This window comes from Hippoglossus stenolepis, chromosome 2 (genome assembly GCF_022539355.2).
Source record: "Hippoglossus stenolepis isolate QCI-W04-F060 chromosome 2, HSTE1.2, whole genome shotgun sequence".
NCBI lineage: Eukaryota > Metazoa > Chordata > Actinopteri > Pleuronectiformes > Pleuronectidae > Hippoglossus > Hippoglossus stenolepis.
In genome coordinates this window covers 27,812,955-27,835,885 of record NC_061484.1, presented here as the reverse complement: position 1 = coordinate 27,835,885, position 22,931 = coordinate 27,812,955, and the positions used below count along the sequence as shown (strand labels likewise).

Sequence of the window (22,931 nt, the reverse complement as noted above, 5' to 3'; positions counted from 1 at the left end):
GTGACTCCTCAGTGACGTTTCAAACAAATCTAAATCTTGCAGACCTTCTTATATTCAAAGTATTTACAAGGTTGGGTTCTGGACCTGGCATGAGGCCCATTCTCTCTTTTTCTTTTCTCTCACACACATTCAATGTGGTATCATTGAACTAGAACATCCTCTGGTTCTATTCCCGGTCCTGTTCCCTCATTCTTTGTAATCCCCTGTAACGTGTCTGGGTGCAGGGTTGGGAGGGAGATAGTTAGGAGTTGCCATGGTTTCTTGCTTTACTTACCCTTTGGTCTGGTATGTGTCTGAAGCGGTGCTTGTCTCACCATAAGAGCAACCTGTGGTCCTTAGCCAAAGCACTCGTGTCCATTTACAGGCGCCCTCTGTCTGGACCTGCAGTCAGAACCAGAAGGAGGGGTTATTTGTGTGTTGGTTTACATTTGTATAAGTGAGTTTCATGTTCAATTCCCTCTTGTGACTGTGAAGCAGTGCATGGTGAGTGGTTTCCTCAGAACCCTGTGACTGAGCTGTGCTGTGTTCCTGCAGCACTGAAGCCCAGGCTGGTGGTGGTCCTTTGTGTGGAGGCAGTCCGCTGGATCAGAGTCCGGAGTACCGCATCACCAGCTTGGTGCTCCCCAGCTCCACCCCTGGCCAGGAGGTTTGCATGGACGTTACATAATGTCTATAAAGGCACAAGAAGGGGCGATGGCGGACAGTGACATTCAAGAAGTAATGTGAAGGGCTCAGACTAATCTCTGGAACAGCTGCACCTCTTCATTTTCAGAGGCCGCTCCAGACCCTAGAAATGTTTTACTCAATGTTAAAGACCCAATCTTTCTCACTGACTTTCATTTTAAAGTGGAGTTTGAGACCTGGATTTTATCTGTTACTGTGCAATATTGTCATTCTCAATATCTATGATGTCATATTGCTTTTTCATATTCCTGTTGTATATTATGTACATTTTTTAATATTCTGTTTTATACATTTTCTTTCTTTGGTCAGCTGTGGTTGTTTTGTTCACATGAATAAACTCTGTTCTCCTGAAGCAGGCCGGTCCATGACTCCTACCTTCCAGGGCTCAGCAGCCATGTTGGCGTTCTCCAGAGTTGTGAAGGCACAGAAGCGTTAGTGAAGAACTCCGTGCTCTCTATCTCACCAAACCTGTAACGTGAAACACAAAACCTCAAACCTCCTGACAGAAGAATTGTGGTACAGACAACGCTGACCAACTCTTTTTCTACTGCTGGCAGTGATATTTCTGCTACTTTTGCTTCTACTACAAAATTACTTTAACTAATGAAATAAAGCAAAACTACCTCTTACCTACAAAGAACTTCTGTTCTAACTACACTGCTGCAACAGCCTACTACTATCCTACCATCTGTTGAATACTTTTATAACTGGTTAATGTGGTAATTTTATGTTTCTCCTTTGCACTGTAAAACCATCTTCTTTCTAGTTATTATCAGTAGTTTTACCTCAGTGCCTGTCCTTAAAAATGCTGTACTATTGGAACCTGCTCGTTTATTTGATACATCATTATAAATAAGTGCAGGACTCATTGAGTGCACAAGTAGACACAGACTGTAAATAAAGATGGTATCTGCACTTCCTCCCACTGTTCAGAAATCAAACTGCATAATATCCCAGACGACAGCTGTCATCTTTGAGTCACAATCTGCACAGTTCAGAGTGATCAGAGTTAGGCAAAGTATATATGACCTATACTCCGCAGCCACCAGGAGGCAATGGAAACGATTTGGCTCACTTTTTGAAAACTGTCCTGTCAAGTCATCTTTAGATTACAGTGAAAACAATCAGCAGGCTTCTGTTGAGACATTACATTGTTTCCACTTTATGGACAAAACTATTGGGACACACCTCTGTCCTTCGAAGCTTCCTCAGTCCTATTGCCATCGGTTAGTTCCGGTGAAGGAAAATCTTAATGCTTCCCAATGGCAAAGGCATTTTGGTAATTCTATGGAACAGTTTGAGGAAGGCCCCTCTTCTGTCCCCAGCATGACTCTGCCCCAGTGCAAACAAGGTCCATAAAGTCCCTGTGAGACAGAACTGGACTGACCCTGCAACCCCATCGGACCCCTTTGGGATGAACTAGAGCAGGAGTGTGAGCCCTCTGCGTCAACATCAGTATCTTACTCGTCTCCTCTGGGGAAAGGGGGCAGGCACACTCCAAACTTATGTAGAAAGCCGTCCTAGAAGAAGTGGAACATGCCACAGCTGCAAGGGGACTAGTTTAATGGCTATATGATTTAAAATGGGATGTACCAAAAGCTCCTGTAGAGTGTAGTGACCCAATACCTTTGTCCATTTATTAATACTCTAACCCTTAATGGTTACTGCTAACCTTAATCTAAACCCTAACCTTAAACGTCACCCCTTACAGTATATTGTGGGGACGTACTTTTATATCCTACAACATAAGTAACCTGGATCACACACACATGCAGAGACACATATTCAGTTTTACGTTTTGAAGAAGTCCCAGAGGTGCTTTCCTCTGTAACTTCTGCTGTAATGTTCCCAGCCCCACAGAGAGCGACAGCTCCTGGAAAACAGAGGAGGAAAGGAGGAAAGAGGAGGTGGAGATGGGGAGGAGGAGGTGAACGGGAGGAGAAAGTCATGGATCACAGGAGATCAAAATGTGGGGAGAGAGTGATACATAAGGAAAATCATCATCTTCACTACCCACCACCCAGAGGAGACTGTGTTTATTCTACATTTGTCTCAAGACTTTTATAAATAGAAATACAGTTAGTATCTTCTTCACATTCAGCTCTAACATATCCACTGTATATACACTACCGTTCAAGTTTGGGGTCATAGAAATTTCCTTATTTCAAAAGAAAAGCACTGTTTTTCAATGAAGATAACATTAAATTAATCAAGAAATACACTCTATACATTAATGTAGTAAATGACTATTCTAGGTGAAACGTCTGGTTTAATGAAATATCTACATAGGTGTATGGGGGCCCCTTTCCAACTACCCTCCAGTGTTGTCAATGGTATTGTGTTGCTAATGCCTTAGAGACTAATGGATGATTAGAAAACCCTTGAAAAACACCATTGCAATTATGTTAGCACAGCTGAAAACTGTTTGCTGGTGAGAGAAGCTATGGAGACACGGCCTTCCTTTGAGCTGGTTGAGTATCTGAGACATCACATTTGTGGGTTAAAATTTATACTCTCAAAATGGCCAGAAAAGAGAACTTTCATGTCTGAAACTATGGCCAGTCATTCTTGTTCTTAAGAAATGAAGGCTATTCATACGAGAAATTGCGAAGAAACAAAAAATTTCCTACAATGGTGTGTACTACTCCCTTCGAGAACAGCACAAACAGGCTCTAACCAGAGTAGAAAAGTGGGAGGCCAGGTGCACAACTCAGCGAAGACAAGTATATTAAGTCTCTAGTTTGAGAAATAGAGCCTCTGGAGTCCTCAACTTTGCTTCTTTAAATGGTACATAGCCGCCAGTGTCAGCGTCTACAGTGAAGAGGTGACTCCGGGATGCTGGCCTTCTAGGCAAGTGGCAAAAGAAAAGCCATATCTGGTTAATAATAAAAAGAAAAGATTGATATGGGCAAAGAACACAGACATTGGACAGAGGAAGATTGGAAAAGTGTTATAGACAGACGAATCAAAGTTTGAGGTGTTTACAGATCACACAGAAGAACATTTGTGAGGCATAAGAACAGGTGAGAAAAGATGCTGGAAGAGTGCCTGGCCTTATCTGTCAAGCATGGTGGAGAGGTAATGTGATGGTCACAAAGGGCTGCTTTGGTGCTGGTAAAGTGGGGGAATTTGTACAAGGTAAAGGTTTTAAATAAGGAAGGCTATCGCCTCCATTTGCAACGCCATGCCATATCCTGTGGACAGCACTTGATTGAGACCAGTTCCTCGGCAGGGACAATGACCCAAAGCACACCTCAGGCTATTTGGGAAGAAGCAGGCAGCTGGTCTGCTGTCTGTAATCAGTGGCCAACTGATCTCGCAGATCTCAACCACATTGTGAGCTGTTGTGGGGCAACTTGACCGTATAGTACGCAAAATTATTATCAAGCCCAATCAACTTGTGGGGAGGAGTGCTTCAGGAGCGTGGGGTGACATTTCTACAGATTACCTCAACAAGTCTAACAGCTAGAATGCCAAAGGTGCTGCAATGCTGTAACTGCTGCAAATGGAGCATTCTTTGTGAAAGCAAAGTTTGAAGAACAAAAATTAATATTTCAAATAAAAGTCATTATTTTCTGACTTATTGTCAAGTATAAGCAACCTGTTCTCTATTACTTCTCTATTCTTATTTTTCATTTAATAACAAGTGTGGTCTACTTAAAAATACAATTATCGTGTTCCAAACTACAACGAAGTGATGTCTCATATATATTTTTCATTCTAAATAGCCTGATGGTGTGATTATGTGCATTATTGTTCAGCAGAGTTTTCTACTGGAAGGGTTATCATAATTTTTTCAAGATCTAAAAATCCCAAATGACTGTATCCATTGTTTCTGTAATAATATGCTAATGTCCTAACATGTGTTGTGTGGACTACATTATTATGGAATGGAGCGTGGTGATCAAAACATATTTACAAAGTTAGCAGTGGTATATAAAAGTTTTAATCAGAATTTAGGTTTTTGGGTTTGCTGCTGTTGCTAACAAACAGTTTCTGTGCTCTAAACATAATACTGACTGTCAGTACCGGGGTGAACTGTGTTGGTTGCTTGGCCGTGAGAGCGAGCTCTGGACCGCCTGTGTCGTGGCTCAGGGCCGTAACGCTCTGAGGGCCAGAGTCCCAGGAGGACTTCAGAGGCGCTGTCATGGGTGCTTTCAGTCATAACCATGTTTTGAACTGTGCTCGAGGCGCTGTCGTCATCTTCTGAGCAGTGGTAATTTGTGCAGGCCCGGAATGTCAGGTGTGGCAGGCTGCAGCTCTTCTGTGGGAATGCCTATCTCAGGAAGTAAGGTGGACATGGTGGATACGCTCAGTGTCCCTCACGCTTTGCCTGTTGTCACCCCCTTCGTTTGTTGTGAGTTTGATTTTTGAGGCGCGGATGAATTTGTCGTGCTGTTTGTTTGACAGACAGTTTGCTTTGTGGCTCTTTCTCAGGTTCTCTTATCAGCAGGCTGAAATGCTTGGCAGTAACAGGTACGGCTCTGTTCCATGGGGCCGGTGGCGCGCTGTGTCTTCATTCAAAGCTTATAACAGTTACAGAATTTCACAACTTGACCAGTTAACATTGAATATGTGATATTCAAATATTAAAAGAAATTCTTAAATTTTCCACAAAAAAATATTCAACTGGAGTTAATAGCAACTTAATGGCAATCTTTTAGCGTAACACTATAAGGGACTTAAAGTGAGTAGTTATGAATAATTAATTATTAATAAACATTTAATTTATGAATAAATTAAATTTCACCATTACACTTGTTTGTAGTGCGGTTGAATGTCTATCGGTGGCAGACTAGTGGAACTGAATTCAAAACCTTTAAGCGACTGAGAATTAAAAATTCCACTTATTTCTGGCGTTGGCCAAAAATGAAATAGATAATATTACATAATTGTGAATTTGCCAACTGTACTCTACCTCTGCAGGGCTCCATTATATTGTGCAATAATGCATTAAACGTGATACCATAAAATGGTGTGTGTCAGGGTTTAATATTTTCCTGTACTTAGGTTCCACCAGTTCCAAGGTGTTTTCAGTTATTTAGTATCTCCTCCTGTTTCATGTTTTCACACTCCGTGTTCTGTTTCGTGTTTATTTTGTAGTCTCTGTTGCTTGTGTGTTCTTTCTTCACTTCCTGTCTGTGATTGTCTGCACCAGTCCTCATGTGTTACACCTGTGTCTAATTGCCCCTGCCGTTCCTGTGTGTCGGTATTTAAGCCTCGGTTCTTCCCTTTGTCCTTGTCGGATCGTCGTCGTATGTCTCTGGTCGTATGTGTTCTCGTGTATACCCGTCCTAATCTCCTGCCTGTCCGGATCTCCTGCACTTCTGTATCCCGTGTCTCCTGAGCCTCTGCACCTCTGCACCCCGTGTAAGCTTCCTGTATTTTCTCCCTTTGTGCTCCCAGTTTGGTTTGTTAAAGATTCGTTTTGATTAAAATTATACCTTTGTAAGTTTAAACTCTGCGTCTGGGTCCAACTGCCCCCCACACCGTGACAGAACGATCCGACCAAAGATATGGACCCAGCAGAGATTAGTTTTTTTCACGAACAAGTTTATTATTTGGATTGTCTGGTGGACAAGCTGGGTTCACCGGGCACCCAGCACCAAGCAGAGACCCTGGAGGAGATCTCTGTTGTGGAGGTATGGCTGAGAGACCGCCCTTGGGTGAGCCATTTCGTCCCGTACCTCGTGGAGGTGAGGGACAGACTTCAAGAATTCCTCAACCCTCCAGTCCCATCCTCAAACCCGTACGTGGGAAGCCGCCTGGCTCGGGGAGGACCCCGCAGCCTCCAGAAAGCTTCTGCTGTGGGTGGCAGAGGTCGGAGCAGCAACCCCCCTCTCTGGCCTGTTCACAGGCACCACCCTCCAGCCTCATCCACAAACCCATACGTGGGAAGCCGCCTGGCGTTTGGAGGACCCCGCAGCCTTAGGAGAAAGTCTCTGCTGGGGGTGGCAGACGTCGGAGGGGGCGCCCACAACAGGAACCCCTCACCTCCAGTCCTGGCTGAGCCACAGCCTTCCCCTGTCCTGGCTGAGCCACAGCCTTCCCCTGTCCTGGCTGAGCCACAGCCTTCCCCTGTCCTGGCTGAGCCGCAGCCTTCCCCTGTCCTGGCTGGGCCGCAGCCTTCCCCTGTCCTGGCTGGGCCGCAGCCTTCCCCCGTCCTGGCTGGGTCGCAGTTCCCTCCTGTTCCGCGCCGGAGGGTCCCGGCTGACGTCACTCCTGTTCCGACGTCGGGGATCCTCGCAGCGTCTCTTCCAGTTCCTGTCCGCCGGAGGGTCGGTGACGTCACTGCTGTTCCGGCGTCGGGGATCTCTAGCGTCTCCTTCAGTTCCTGTCGCGCCGAGGGTCCCGACTGGCGTCACTCCTGTTCCGGCGTCAGGGATCTCGCAGCGTCTCCTCCAGTCGGGGAGATCGGCTGGCGTCACTGCTGTTCCGTGGGGATCCTGCGCCTCCTTCAGTTCCTGTCCGGCGGAGGTCCCGACTGGCGTCACTCCTGTTCCGGCGTCGGGGATCCTCAGCGTCTCTCCAGTCCTGTCCCGCGCCGGAGAGGTCCGGCTGACGTACTCCTGTTCCGGCGTCGGGGTCCTCGCAGTGTCTCTTCCAGTTCCTGTCCAGCGGTCCGGCTGCGTCACTCCTGTTCCGGCGTCGGGATCCTCGCAGCGTATACTCCAGTTCTGTTCGCGCCGGAGAATCGGCTGACGTCACTCCTGTTCCGACGTCGGGGATCCTCGCAGCGTCTCCTTCAGTTCCTGTCCCGCGCCGGAGGGTCCCGACTGACGTCACTCCTGTTCCGACGTCGGGGATCCTCGCAGCGTCTCCTCCAGTCCCTGTCCCGCGCCGGAGAATCCCGGCTGACGTCACTCCTGTTCCGACGTCGGGGATCCTCGCAGCGTCTCCTTCAGTTCCTGTCCCGCGCGGGTCCCGACTGACGTCACTCCTGTTCCGGCGTCAGGATCCTGCAGCGTCTCTCCAGTCCTGTTCGCCGGAGAATCCCGGCTGGCGTCACTCCTGTTCCGGCGTCAGGGATCCTGAGCGTCTCCTCCGGTCCTGTCCGCGCCGGAGATCCGGCTGGCGTCACTCCTGTTCCGGCGTCAGGGATCCCCATGGCGTCTCTTCCAGTTCCTGTCCCGCGCCGGAGAATCGGCTGGCGTCACTCCTGTTCGGCGTCGAGGATCTCGCAGCGTCTCTTCCAGTTCCTGTCCGCGCCGGAGAATCCCGGCGTCACTCCTGTTCCGGCGTCAGGGATCCTGCAGCGTCTCTTCCAGTTCCTGTCCCGCGCCGGAGAATCCCGGCTGGCGTCACTCCTGTTCCGGCGTCGGGGATCCTGCAGCGTCTCCTTCAGTTCCTGTCCCGCGCCGGAGGGTCCCGACTGACGTCACTCCTGTTCCGACGTCGGGGATCCTCGCAGAGTCTCCTCCAGTCCCTGTCCCGCGCCGGAGAATCCCGGCTGACGTCACTCCTGTTCCGACGTCAGGGATCCTCGCAGCGTCTCTTCCAGTTCCTGTCCCGCGCCGAAGAATCCCGGCTGACGTCACTCCTGTTCCGACGTCGGGGGTCCTCGCAGTGCTTCAAGTTCCTGTTCTGCGTCGGAAGGTCCCGGCAGACACCACTCCTGTTCCGGCGTTGGGGGTCCCGGCAGCAACCACGCCAGTCCCAGTTCCTGTTCTGCGCTGGACGGTCCAGGCAGACGCCACTCCTGTTCCGGCGTCGGGGGTCCCGGCAGCTGCGACTCTGGTTCCTGCCCCACGTCCAGGGCTGAGGTCTGCGCCCCTTCATGTTTCGGGGCAGCTGCAGAAGCGGCGGTCATCTCCTGAGCTCCCGTGCTCCGTCCCTGACCGGCCTCCGGGTCGTCCTTCTGAGCCCCTGTACTCTGTTCCTGAGCGGCCAAGGTGCCGTCCTCCTGAGCCCCTGTACTCTGTTCCTGATCGGCCACGGTGCCGTCCCCCTGAACCCTTCTCTGTTCCTGAGCGGCCACGGTGCCGTCCGCCCGAGTCCCTGTACTCTGTTCCTGATCGGCCAAGGTGCCGTCCTCCTGAGCCCCTGTACTCTGTCCCTGAGCGGCCAAGGTGCCGTCCTCCTGAGCCTCTGTTCTCTGCCCCTGACCGGCCTCCGTGCCGCCCGCCCGAGCCCCGGTGCTCTGTCCAGGAATCCCTCCTCCGGATCCCCCCTCCTCCCTCCCGTCTAAGTGCGAGTTTTGGGCCGTCTAGAATTCGGCCCTTGAGGGGGGGGTACTGTCAGGGTTTAATATTTTCCTGTACTTAGGTTCCACCAGTTCCAAGGTGTTTTCAGTTATTTAGTATCTCCTCCTGTTTCATGTTTTCACACTCCGTGTTCTGTTTCGTGTTTATTTTGTAGTCTCTGTTGCTTGTGTGTTCTTTCTTCACTTCCTGTCTGTGATTGACTGCACCAGTCCTCATGTGTTACACCTGTGTCAATTGCCCCTGCCGTTCCTGTGTGTCGGTATTTAAGCCTCGGTTCTTCCCTTTGTCCTTGTCGGATCGTCGTCGTATGTCTCTGGTCGTATGTGTTCTCGTGTATACCCGTCCTAATCTCCTGTTCTGTCCTCCTGTCCGAATCTCCGTCCGATTCCTGCACTTCTGTATCCCGTGTCTCCTGAGCCTCTGCACCTCTGCACCCCCCCGTGTAAGCTTCCTGTATTTTCTCCCTTTGTGCTCCCAGTTTGGTTTGTTAAAGATTCGTTTTGATTAAAATTATACCTTTGTAAGTTTAAACTCTGCGTCTGGGTCCAACTGCCCCCCACAACGTGACAGTGTGCCTTTCGGCATTCAATAAATTTGGTTATTAAATAAAATATTGAATATTGAAAACGTGAATCCCATTCTCAAATGGGGGTACGTGAAGGCACTCCAGGGGGTACGTGAGATTTAAAAAAAATACATTTAAAATTAGCATCCATTCAAAAATCCTTTAAAAATTGTTATTTAATAAATATTCAATAAAATATAAGTGTAAGTTCATGAACTGAATTTTATATTCAGCAGGCTATTCAATTTCATTATCCTAAAAACCCAGAGTCTCCCCCATACCAGGATGGTTTGACCCAACCTGGCACACGTCACCTGTCATCACCTGTCATCACCTGTCGTCACCTGTCATCACCTGTCATCCCTTCCCCTGACACCTGTCACCACCTGTCACCCCTGTCGTCACCTGTCATCACCTGTCACTCACCTGTCGTCACCTGTCATCACTGCCGCCTTGAAAACTCAAACAATGGAGTCGCGGTTGAAGCGCAGCAGCGATGCCGCTGAAAACACGAGGGACAAGAGCCAGAGAAGGCGAAACCAGAGCCGGCAAACTTCCGTCAGTATCCACAACAATATGTTTTCATGGGATTTAGGTCCACGAGCTGCCACCCACCCAAGGCTTTGTGGAGCATGTCCCCCGGAAGATGGTCGAGACTTTAACTGATGTTTCCAGGTTTGTTTGAAACTTCCTAAACACCGTGAGCTCGTGCCTCTTCGGAGGCGCTAAAACACATTCATAACAGGAAGTCCGCGTCTCTACCGGAACACTTTCAAAATAAAGGCATGCAATACAAAAACGGAAATGAAAATGTCTGACCTTAAAGCGAGCAAATATTTCACAATAAAATAACAGAAAGACACTTCAACAATATTAACAATAACATAGATTAGATTTACACTTTGTGTTTTTTCTGTGGGGAGAGATTAGCCAACAGTGGCATGAAGCCAGCACATCTTCAGCAGCATCTCCAGACAAAACATGAAAGTCATGTTGGTGAGCCACCTGAGTTTTTTAAGAGGAAACTTTCTGAATTCAGGTCATCTCAAGACACGATGCGAAAAGCCTCCCCGAAGCAAACGGAAACAAGCTACCTGTCACTTATCAGGAAAAACTCCTGGAAGTGTCATCTGACCGGGGCCTCCAGATGAAGTTTGCCACATCCACACTCACACAGTTTTGGGTGTGTGTGAAGCAGGAGCACCCTCACCTGGGACAGAAAGCTTTGGAGCAGCTACTACCCTTTGCCTCCACATATTTATGTGAGGCCTCCTTCTCTGCAATGACTGTGATCAAAACAAAGCAAAGAAACAGACTGTGCCTGGAGAAGAGCTTGATCACAGCAGTTGCTTCCCTGCCACCAAGACTGACAAAGATCCTCAGTGAAGCACAAGCACAAGTTTCTCACTAAAATGTAAATGCAAAAGCACTCACTCAGTTCAATGCAACAATGTAATCTTCAGTGTTGACAGTTTGTAAATTTAAGATCAGTATTCTTTTCGATCCTTAAAGAAGATATTTTAAGTTGTATTTTGAGCAAATCTTTTATTTAAAATTAAGTTAATGATTTATTTTTTGTGAAGAAGTGTTTATCTATAATTAAGTTCATGAGTTCAGTTTGAGAACATATCTTTATTATGATCCCAAAAGAGGTCACTTTAAGTTGATAATTATTTTTATGTGCACAAATCTTTATTTATAATTGAGATAATTATTTCTTTTTTAATAAGTCTTTAGTTATTTTTATATCTTTTTATTTCCAAATAGTTCAAGAGAGACCACTACAAATGAGCAATGTTATGGACATTGATGGAGTTTTAAATTTGAAAGTGTCTAGTTACAAAGTTTAATAAATCAGACACTAATGGCACAGCACTGTGGATTACATCTTTCTTTCAACCAAAAATGCTTTGCGCTGGTTAGGGGGTACTCGGCTGAAGTTTTTTTTAAAGGGGGTACATCCCTGAAAAAAGGTTGAGAACCACTGCGTTAAGCTACCAGTTGACATGGACTAGACGTCAGGCATTGGGTGACCTGCTGTTACCTGCCTTTGGTGGGAAATTTACCCGGTCTCTCTGGTGAATCTACTCTGGCAGAGAGGCTTTTTTTGTCTGCTGCATCCTGTCGGCCATTTGCTGCTCAGAAAACTACAAGCACACTACCTGCTTTATCAGTTCTGCTGTTGTCAAATGTTGAAGTGTGAGGAGTCACCCTGCTGACCTGTTGGAAGTGTGCCTGCCCGAGGTTTATGTACTGTTATTCAGCAGCTCAGGTTTTGGTGAGAGGGCGGTTCTCAGGTTGCCAGAGGGTCCACCAGAACCAAGACTCCAGTTGCTGTGGATGGCGACCAACAACTACGATTTAGAAGATTCTGAACTTCCATGTCCCTCTTCACTCGGTGTGGTAGGACAGACACTGGCCTACAAAGGCAGTTGAGCTAGCGATCAATCACCAGGTTGACAGGCAGGCTTCCTGGACTCACCGGCGTTGGAAGGTTTTATGTGCCACACCACCACCTATTTATTTATTTTCTGTTATTTTATTATTTTGGAGTAGGAATTGTGTCTGTATGGTGTCAAACGCATTTGCAGGTTGTGTTCTAATAAGTTCATTCATTAATCCCGATTATTCTGGGTGCCTGATATTCGGTCCAGGAGCTCTGTTTACCTGCGTATCTCTGATCCTGTCATTGCTCTTTCTGGTGCCACGGGGTCACCTGGCGTGTCATCCACCCTGTCTCTCCTGCTTAAGGACCCGCCAAGCAGTTCCCTCACGGAAGGAGCAATAAACCAGCAATAGTGCTTTCAGAAGTCTCGTGGCGTCTGACTGACTTTTTGTGTGAAGGAATGAGCAGAAAGACAGCAGAACAAATTCTGGAAGTGAAGATTAGCAAAATATAGTAGGATTTCAAAGAAACAATAAACAGAAAATACAAAGACAAATGAACTTCACATTTAATGTAAAAATAAAAATATATGAACGAAGATAATAATGCACTTTTGTGGAAGTGTTATGAAAAGAAAAGCACGATTTCCATTCTTATAAGCTCTTACTCATCACCAAAGTTAGAAAAAAGAAGAAGAAGTTGACGGTGAACAGCAAATAAAATAACAAGACTATAAATATGAATAATGTTGTGAAGAAAAAAGTATATTAACATCAGTCTCCAAAAGGTTACACAGCAAACAAGGTATTTATATTAAGAATTTTCAAAACTAATATATAATATTAGATCAATCATCTGAATAAGTAATAATATAATATTAACTCACAAGCCTGGATCACGGCAATTACAACATTTATTCTTGTTTAACAACATTACCACGACTTCACACCTAAGCGTCCGCGGGAATATTTGTGTGTGAACATGGTGGTTAAAACACACCTAACTCCTTTAACTGTTCCGTGTTTAACAATGATGTGGCTACAAACCACTAAGTAAATCAATGGGCTGATACAAGCCAGACGAACGCAGAAGAACGCGCGCTGCAGGCTCATCACCAATTGGTCGGCAGTTCCCCACCCCACAATGATGCGGTCACATTCAAGGTATTCATGCATCACACGTAGTAGCAGCTCACATCCACATGAGAGCGGTCCCTCCAGTCTCGAATGGGTGCAACTCCTGATAGGCTCGATGATGGAAGAAAGCGGCACAGCTGGAACAGCCAATTGGCAGAAACAGAGAAAAGAAATGAAAGACAGAATATCTCTGTGGTTTTTGTCGATGACCTCTTTACTTTACCATCTGGTGGCACGGCAGTGTCATGCAACTAACTAATATGCTTGTTTGATTATTTTGTATGAATAGAAAAGTTAATTACAAGTTTAGTTTGTACGACCGTCTATTTTTGTAGGCTCACATTTTCAGGTTTGGAAAAGCTGCTGAAGTTATGGAAATGTTTGATATTATAAACAGGCTAAATGTAATGAAGCGGTTTTTTTAACAACTACACAAGTTGCTGATATATTTCGAATAAAGTCAGTCACACCGGGGAGATCGTTTGGATTATCCTCAGGGGCAATTTGTCATTAGCTGTCAGGAACAAGTCATAAAGCTGAACGTCACTTCAACAATGATGCTGGGTCTGTGTCACCAAAGTAGGATTCATCCTGTAGGTTACATGAACAGTTCTATGAACTTCTATTCCAAATCCATGTCCACGCAGCTGTTGAAGATATTTCATTTAAGGACTAGGTGATTTACCAGCGATTAAGTCTAACTCTAGCAGAGTTTTTTTCTGTGCTTTGCTTGGTAGCTGATCTCTCAGTGTGTCCTGACCTCTGGTTCTGAAAGGGAGATAAAATATAGGTAATAAATGATCAGGAGGTCAAGGAGGGAATGTATGGCATTAAAAGGGAGACATATTGGTTTCAGGTTCTGCCCAAGTCTGAGGCTCCTCTCCTGGTAAAACAGGCTCCTCTGCCCCACAGAGGCAGCAAGGCTCATTACCTCACCAGTAGTCGCCATTACCTCTGCATCATCGGCAGAAGCAGGGCTGTGCTCAAGCGTAACGTAAGCGGTATTTCAATGGCGAGTGGAGTGCGTTGAACTTACCTTGTATTACCGAAGTGTTGCCAGCACAATGTTACTTGGAAAGCAGCTAGTTAAAGCTATAAGAAATGATTTGGGGTGAATATGTCTGTTTTTATTAGGGGTGGTGAAGTTTCCCCACTGGCACAGGAAGTGGTTAACCAATCACAGCCCAAGTGTGCTGGTGACCAATCAGGCAGACTGGGCATTATCAGGAAGAGAGAGAGGGGCCTTAAAAGGGCAGAGAGGCTAAGAAGCAGAGTGTTTATTTTGAACAGAGCGAAGAAGCTGCCAGCAGCCAGTGTCTGAGGAAAGAGTGATGTTTTTTTCTCATTAAACATTTAAAAAGTCACAACACTAATTAAAATGATCAAACTGAATATGACCAAAACCATCAATATACTTTAACAAATACATTGCCCGGGCAAACAAAGAAAGAAATGAGAGGTAAAAGAAACAAATGACTTCCTATGGGATATCATCTCTGTTTATGTGATGTTTGTGGTGTTGGAAGTGAGGATAATGGTCCTGAATGAGAAAAGGCCCTTCACCTCAGGTGGCGAGTCTGTTAAAAGTTATTGTTATTAAGCGCATCTTGCTAACACTCCTCCCGCCTCACTGCTGTGTTTGCTGGGGTTCAACTGATCCGGTGGGTAGATGGAATCCGTCTGACTCTTGCCGGACACTGGCATGAGTGGTCACGGCAGTTCCTCGAACTTCAGTTGGGTGGTTCCTAACCACAAATTTTGCTTTGAATCTTACATGTGGCACAGTATGTGGACAACGTTGCGTCCAACTATGGCAGTTCAGCGCTTAAAAACTGTTGAACAAGCCACGCACGAAGATAATTGCTTGCACTCGGCGCTTAATTTTCTTAAATGGATAGTCCCTGAAGGAAATTCCAAACACCAGATGATTGTTTTTATATGATGGTGTGATTTACTAATAACTAGTTTTTAATGCCATGACGAAGAAAAGGAGTTTTGGCCATTAAGAAATAGTGGCGTTTGAAAGGATTGGACGCTGAACTTTGTGGTCACGTCCACTGTGAAGATCAAGTCTGTCCCAGGATCCAGCGGGTGCCAGAGTTTTCTATAGCTACCCAGTCAGAGTGCAGACCACCAATAACAAACAGTTATACCCGCAACATCTGATTGATTTGGGTGATGGGGACACAGTTTTTAAATTCCATCATTTTCAGCTAGTGGAACAGATTTGCTCACCTGATCGTGATTACAGAGAAGGAAGTGCTAGCAGAAAAACTCTGGCATTTCGATCCAGTTGAGTTCTGATCTCCTTGATTCAATATTTATACCATAAATAGGTTTTTATTAAATTAATAAATAATATAAAATGCTAAGGTTGAGTTGGTTACTTACTTTTCAGGGTGAATCCTTTGTGTTAGGTGTGTGTGTAAGCTAAAAAGTCAGTTTCCTAATCAACAATGTCCCATGTTGTTAAAACCCTTCTGTGTTTGTCACGTGTGATCTGGGAGAGAACTCTTCTGTCTACAGGAGTGTGTGGTAATGTGTGTGTGTGTGTGTGTGTGGTGTGTGTCTCCTCTGTGTGTTTTGTTGTTCTGTCCTCTTCTTTAAACTGATAATCATATGTATTTTGTTGTGTAATGTAGTGATGTCGGATCATGACTCGAGATAGTTTACTATACTTTAACTGATAATACGACTGTGTCACGCGTCCGTCTCGATAATATTTATGTGCGGTTTTTCTTATGTGTCTCGGCAGGCTAAGCGAAATCAGACCAACACCGGCGTCGATCTGTAGGTATGCTGGGTGCTTTGCTGATCAGTGTGTGTGTTAAAGTGTAAAAACAGGCGCTGCCAGGTCAGGAGGGAGAGGGTGAGAAGGAAGCTTGAAAGACTCAGACATGAAGGGAGATCTGACACGGGCTGGATCTTGGCGGAGTGTCTGTCTCTCCCTGGAGCAGCATTCCCAGGGTATTCAGGATCTGAGGCCAGCACGATGCTTCCACATAAAGAATGGAAATGTCCCACCCCGGCGCTCAGTGCTCCGCTTGGCTCTGTGCCAGGAGCTGATGTGGAGGAAGAGACCTGGGAGACTAGTCTTATCACCTGATATTTAGTTTTTATTGTATTTAATAAGTATTTGTTTGTGGGGAAAGCTGTCTTGTAAACAGGAATATATTTAAATAGCCATTTAAATAAGGTGTTTGCAAGAGAGGAAGGAAAGGGCAGTGTGGCCTCTTGGCGCCCTTTACAGTTGTCCTATGTGTGCATGCCAGCCTCCCATCAGTAATCTCCCTCAATTCAATCCCGAGCTGCGCAGAGTTCCAATCACTCACCGCCAGTCCTCCTAATGTCCTGACTGTGCCATCAGTCTCTGGTCTATAAGAGTGATACAAACATACTCCTGAAAAAACCGCCCGCTTCTCCAGGATTCCTGCCCAGAAATTTGATGAGTTTGTGGAAAATCTGTTTTTAGTTTTTCTGCAATTGTAATTCTGCTGAAAAACTCAAGCAATCCTGATAGATGATAAAGAATTTGAAAACAAAAACATTTATTTTAAGAAAGAATCATGGCAAAATCACGATATGAAGTTTGTTATCAAGCCCAGCAATAACCACATTAATATGCGCTGCCTTAAGATGGCAGGGGGGGACATGGAGTCGATTAGTTACCACTAGCCTCAAGGAAGCTCAAATACCGGGCAGTCAGCTTTGCCATAGTTCAGGGTATCAACAACAAAAAATCTGTTTGTTGCATAGAAGAACCTTCAACGCGAGGCCGGCCAAAATGGACCAAGAAGGAAAACCCCAGCACACCTGGCTTCCACAAGGAGGGTGGGTAGGACAGAATCTTCCTTCAACTTCATGTACAACATCAGAACTAAGCTCTGAAATAAAAAAGCTGCACGCTTGGATGACTGGTTATCAAGAAGAAACAACAATACTCTTGCTCTAAGGTCATGTGCCTCAACCTGTTCTTGCTGCTGCAACCGGGGATGAGAGATACTTCCTGTTTCCTCTCACATACTCATCAATAATCACAGTGCCTGAGGAGAGAAAGAAGAAAAATAAGGAAACCATGGTGATGAAGGAAATGTGAGGCGGGTGTTTTCTCTTTATTAAGCGTGGTCTTTTGGTTTGAGAAGGCTGACTTACGTTCAGATTTAGGTGGTGTTTACTCAAGGCTCCCCACCCTGCGCACTCACAGCTCTGCTGGTGCTTAGTTACTCCTGCTTGTGCTCAAACTCTCGCTTGCACTCAATTATTTTACACATTTGCTTGGACAGATTTCCTGTTATTTAATAACTTTACTATGGTTTCTGTAAAACTCTCTTGTACGGATGGCCACTTCTGAGTGGAGATCATCTTGGTTTGTGTTGTCACGAGGTAATGGCTCTGACAGAGGCTTCACCAGGTCTTCTACACTGCTCCTCTCTGTCTTCTACCCTTCTGTGCTGTAGCGGCGTCGTCATATACTTTCCAGGACAGTTGTGGCGACTGATGGGAAGATGAAAATATTAGCCTCACTGGACTCTCATGAAGCCTTCATATAATCACGAAGTTCATTCAAAATAGTTTGAACACGTTGTTTGTCCCATTGCGTTTGTTTCGTTCATCGATTACACAGAAAACTGCCCACAAACTGATTTCCACAAAACTTGGTGGGAATCAGAGCATGCAGGCTTGAAGTGTCTGGCTTGGTACGTCAACGTCTCCGCATTGGTTTGTCAGGCAGCTGCCATTTTTAAGCCTCCATTTTTGACAACCAGAGGTCCAGCGCCATCTTGGTTTTCAGGCTCAGGAAGTAGCCACATGTTGTCCCAGAGGGGTGGGCGAGATCACTTGGGGCCCAGGGCACACCTTGCCACGCCCCACCTAAACACTGCGACCTGCACAGTACTAACTATCAATCACACGGTGTCCATGCCCCTATGCCTCTTGGTGCTTTATGTCTGTTTGACTCTGAAGTGGATCATTCACTTCACTTTCTAGACCCTAAGTCACTACGTCCATTTCTCCCCGGTCAATGGAAAAGACCTTTTACATTTGGGGCGAATTCGAACAAAATAGCTGATCCAAAGACATGTTTATCTCTTTCTCTCTGTATTGACTGAGCGAGATGAGAAGCAGTGATATGGAGTCATTCTTTTGCTTTCCACTGTCCTCTCTTTCTATATCATCTCAACTTCATTAAGCTTCTGATTTCAAACTCAGAGGATTTTCTTCATCCTGGATCCCGAAGCAACAACAATGCAACATTTGACAAAATAGGAAGCTTCCATAACACCTAAACTAGTGTTTGAAAGACATTTGAAAAAACAATCAAAAATCAGAGAACTGATGGATTTTATGTTGTTGTTTACCTCGTCCACAGTCAGACTTAACTTTGGAACCCTTGCGACCGCAGAAGTCAGCCTGATGATATTCGCGAAGTGATTGTCACGACCAGCCACTTCCTGGACGAACTACAGAACATTGCTGGTGTGGTTGGGCAGATGACCTCTTGAATTTTGCCAGGTGATGCATTGGTCGGTCAATGACATTATGTTGCAGCCATGATGGGCATTATGCCAGCGCTGACACATCTGGGAAATCTGGTGTCAGGGGCTCAGGAGACTGCAAGGTGTGAAAAGGAGGAGGCAGAGGGAGTGGGCATGCAAAGTCAGAGGTGCTAAAATCACCTGCTCTAACAGTCAGATGTAAGAATTGGCGTTACCGTCTCGTGTGTTCTGGACCATCACTGATATTTCCACCATGTTCGCTGTGATATATCGGTGATATTTGTCCTGATTAACTTTGTTCTCGTCCTCATATGCCAGTGTAATTGGCGTGGGTTGCATCATGCAGGTCAGAGTCACCGGAAAAGCTGCCTCCATGATCTCCTGGGGAGAGGAACTCACTGACACAGGAGGCTTTGGGTAGTCTGGTGTATAAAACATACAGGTCCTTAAATCAACTCAGAAATATTCTAAATAACAAGTGAGCTTTCCAATCTCTGAGCGATATGAGGTGCTTTATAATATAGATGATCGTGTGTGCTCACAGGGCGCCAGCACAGACCAGAAGCTTGAGTACTGAGGAGTTTTGTTTCAACCGTGTATTGTGAATCTTGCACCAATAACTCAACATCAGACAAACCAGTGAATATTGCAGTGAATATTAACGCTTTTCGTGTCCAAGGTCGAAGGGTCAGATGAGCAAAGGTGACCAAAAAGACACATTTTCCCATATTTCCCAAATAGCAGAGAGACTGAAATCATGCAGTCAGAACGTGTTCCCCATCATGCAGCCAGGATGGGTGACTGATAAAAATGTGTCTACAAAATTAAAGTTACATATGTGTCCACTAAAACTATCTGCTTATTCCTGCCTCCCTAATAGGACTATAAACGACCTGAAACATATACATAAGTGTCCTATGATCATATATATGAAAGGGAAATATGCTAAGTCACTATGAGGTTTTAAAATAGCGTCATGTATGGTTGCATTTATGCAACAACCCAGATGTTTTGCCCAGTCTGTTTTGTTGTTTTGTTGGTTGTTGATTTCAAGCAGAAAAGATTACCTACAAAAACTACTGAGTGAGTGCATGAAACATAAGTGGGATGAAGAGTGCAGGTCAGGAAAGAGAACTCAGGAAAGTTTGGTGTGAGATCTCAGATAATAAGAGAGAAGCGTGCCAGGAACTTTCTGTAAAGATTCTGCGAAGACAAGTGGGTTTCCATGGATATGTGAATGTTTCTGCTACGCTGGACGTCTGAGCTGTAGAACGTGAGTTGATCGTCATTGCAATTCTCGTTTCAGGGAGTAGACCGTGTCCCCAGGCGACGGAAGGCGATAAACGCCCTCTGGTCAACGAAGCAGGATTCGGTTTACTCTTGTACCAGGCGCTGTGGTAGCTGCTGGGGTTGCGCTGCTGCTGCGGTCAAGTGAAACTGCCCTCCATGATCTCACCAGGAACTCACTGACTGACACTGAAGAGGAAGCTTTGGGCATCATAATAATGTGGCTGAAATGATGACTGTCACTGATAACCCAGACATTGTCATTTCAACATTTGGGGACATGCACTCTTGATATGATGTATTAAAAGTCAAAAGGTGCTTTCCTATTGGGTAGAGTGGAGGCTACTGATTTAGCAGCAAGGTTAAACTGACACAGGTAAATTCTTCTTGTTTGTTGCGTGGGGGTTTTTTGTGATTTCCTGTTGCATACTGTTTCCAGACTCCTGAATGTCCTGGAATTTCTTAAATACTTAGGCCGTTGTGGACTTAAAGCGTGACATATTCGACCGCTTTTCTGATGGGCAAGGGTTTTCTGCTGTGGCATAGGCGCGGTGGCAAGGCCCTGTTCGGTGGCTGTTTGTGGACGTCTGTAACTTAGCTGTATGGGCCACTGCCACCTCTTTGGGAGAAGGTGTGCATGTGTGACCGTGTTGCAGGAGCAGGTTTTTCATTTTTCTCATATCTGTCTGCTGTGAGAGAGCTGTTTATCGTCACGTGAATATTGCACAGTGAGAAATATCTTTTAGTTTTGCTGAGAGATGGCGTTGAAAGCATGGATGTTTTTAACTGATGCTGGGTGGTTCTCTTGTGCTGCTGATATGGTTCTGACTGTGAATATTTTCCCATGGGGGCAGAAAGCATTTATATCTTCACACATTTAAAATGTAAGAGACAGATAGGACAGATTCAATATATCTTCACTTAACCTGTGTTTCACTCATGTCACAGTAATAGGAGGGAATGTTTGCTGAACTCTTCCAGCTCATTCTCATGTGCAGTAACCTCTCTCCAGAAGTCTGGCATGACCGGAGAGATGGAGCTGAGGACAAGAATTTGTGTCTCTCTTCACTGAGAAGGGATTGAAACTTGTTTATCTCCCTTTACTCTTGGCCCTTGCGTTAAGCCCAGTATTGCTTTGCTGGGTTAGCATCACTGCAGAGTCAGGAGGTCACCCGCCCTCCGCCGATCTCCCACCAGAGGACTCACCTGACTTCCCAGAGGAAGGGAACCTTTTTGGAGCATCTGGAAGGATAGTTTGTATTAACTTTTTAGGATAAAGGAGCTAATCAAAACACTGTCTTGTATTATTTATTTAAGCCTAACTTTCATTCACCAATTATTTCTACATTATTGTAAAACTCTGCATGAGGAGAATGAAAACTCTCACAATGTGGGAAGCAGCTGTGTCTGCTTCTACAGCACAGTGATATTTGTCTTCCAGCATTAAAGATGTTGGAAAATATTTTAGTCCCCAGGTTGATTGTTATTTAAGCAGAAAGATGATCAGGAGCTGACACTTACTGCTGTGACCCAGGTGCAGCTCAATCAAGTGGAGGCATATGGATGGCTGATCTCTCCACCTGCCCTGGACTGAGGGGTCTGTGTGAACAAGTATTATTTTATTTCAACATACACCTAAGTTTCCAATTTGACTCTGGCAAAATGTTGCCTGTGAGCCAGATCAGAGTGGCTCAGCTGGATCAGTTAGACTCAGTAGGTTGGTTTGTTGTGAATCTGAACTTGTGCTGGCTAGTCGCTCTCTCTCAGGTTCAGGAATTCTCCCAGAGTGCACTTGTTGTTTCACAGAATGCCTCCACCTTACACGACCACAAGATACTGTTGGGGATCAGTCCTTCAAGGTCGCGTGAATCCCCACCTCTTGAATGATAGAAGAAAGGGTTTCACTGAACTGTAGTGAGTATATCATGTTCTTCTCAAGTAAGTAAGATGATGGGTAATAATAATGGGCTAAGAAAGGCCAATGTCACTGTTGATCTCTGACTCTGGATCTGGGTGTAACTCACATCCCAGCTATTCCCATTCTTTACTCCACACACTGCAACTAGGCATCAGAAGGAATCAGTGACAAACTTATACCATTTGTAAAGCTAACTCCATGTATTTTCTCTACGAACCGAATCTCAGATGATAGTTTCCATTTTACCAAGGCAGTGATGGCATTGCCAAGATGAGGAAACTTTCAGTTCTAAAAACCCAGGAAGTTTGCTGGGCCTGGTGTGTGAGAGGAGCTTTTTGTTGGAGTGTGAGCATAGAGGGGACCTTGCATAAGAGATTTGCTCTTGCAATAGACAGAAACTTCAGCAATATGGAGAAATGATCTATATCTTTAATGCAGAAGTCGACCAAAGATGAGCGGCTGTCTCCACTTCCTCCCACTCTCCAGGCGACCAAATATCCTGGACCTGCTCCATCTTTACCTACACATTTTGGAACCACACAGTCTGCTGATAGGTGATCTGGAGAGATGTGGAGACCACAATGTCAGGTCCCACCTCTTCTCCAGGCTAGAATAATCCTGGAGAGTCAACTTCGGCTGTCCAATCTGTGAGATTTAATGGAAATTTCATTTCATCCCAAATAAGGGGGGTAAACCAGAGCACCATGAGAAGCATGAACAATAGAGGAGTCGCTGATAAAACGACTATAGAAATGATAGAAACCATCTTTGAAAATGAACTTGTTTTGAATTTTTCAGAATTGGTCCTGTCACAGCACCACACTAATGGAGAGATTAGGATGTGTTGTGTTCTCTGCAGCCAGCCACCAGGGGCGTCTGAATACGGCAAAGCGCTTCCCAGGGCAGTCGTATGTCTTTATTTATTCTTATTTTACAAGCTGGAATGCCCGAGTACTATTGCGCCCACTGGTTTGTCCGGCGCCCTGACAGTGGTATCCCAGGAAGTTCAAATGTTGTACATGCAGGAAAAAGAGGTATTTAAAGACACATGAGAAGTTATGGTATAATGCATTATCTCAAATACTCAAAAACAGTGTTCAGTGTTTGCTGCCAGGCAGAAATACTGTGGGTTAACTCACACGTTGACCAGGAGGCGGAAATCCTCGTGTCAACTAACAACTGGAAACTCTGTCTACCCAGAGTAGAAATGTCTGAATAGATGCTCCTTCATTGTCTCCTTCTGTTGATTCTTG

The 22,931-nt window shown here is 45.5% G+C and overlaps 1 protein-coding gene and 1 long non-coding RNA gene across 10 annotated transcripts in view; both read right to left on the bottom strand.

Moving 5' to 3' along the window:
• The window catches only part of LOC124852592 (B-cell receptor CD22-like), a 483,032-nt gene that overhangs the window by 292,704 nt on the left and 167,397 nt on the right, over positions 1 to 22,931 (bottom strand). The gene's annotated exons all lie outside the window — the stretch shown is intronic.
• LOC124852635 lies at positions 1,102 to 10,152 on the bottom strand. Of its 9 annotated transcripts, none has more exons than XR_007033048.1 (3): positions 9,890 to 10,152; positions 9,788 to 9,807; positions 1,102 to 1,152 (listed from the first exon to the last, which is right to left on the bottom strand). It is a non-coding gene; the product is annotated as an uncharacterized LOC124852635 (long non-coding RNA). The 9 variants fall into 9 exon arrangements; XR_007033044.1 differs by lacking the exon at positions 1,102 to 1,152 and adding an exon at positions 1,894 to 1,939 and having other exon boundaries at positions 9,880 to 10,152; XR_007033046.1 differs by lacking the exon at positions 1,102 to 1,152 and adding an exon at positions 1,895 to 1,939.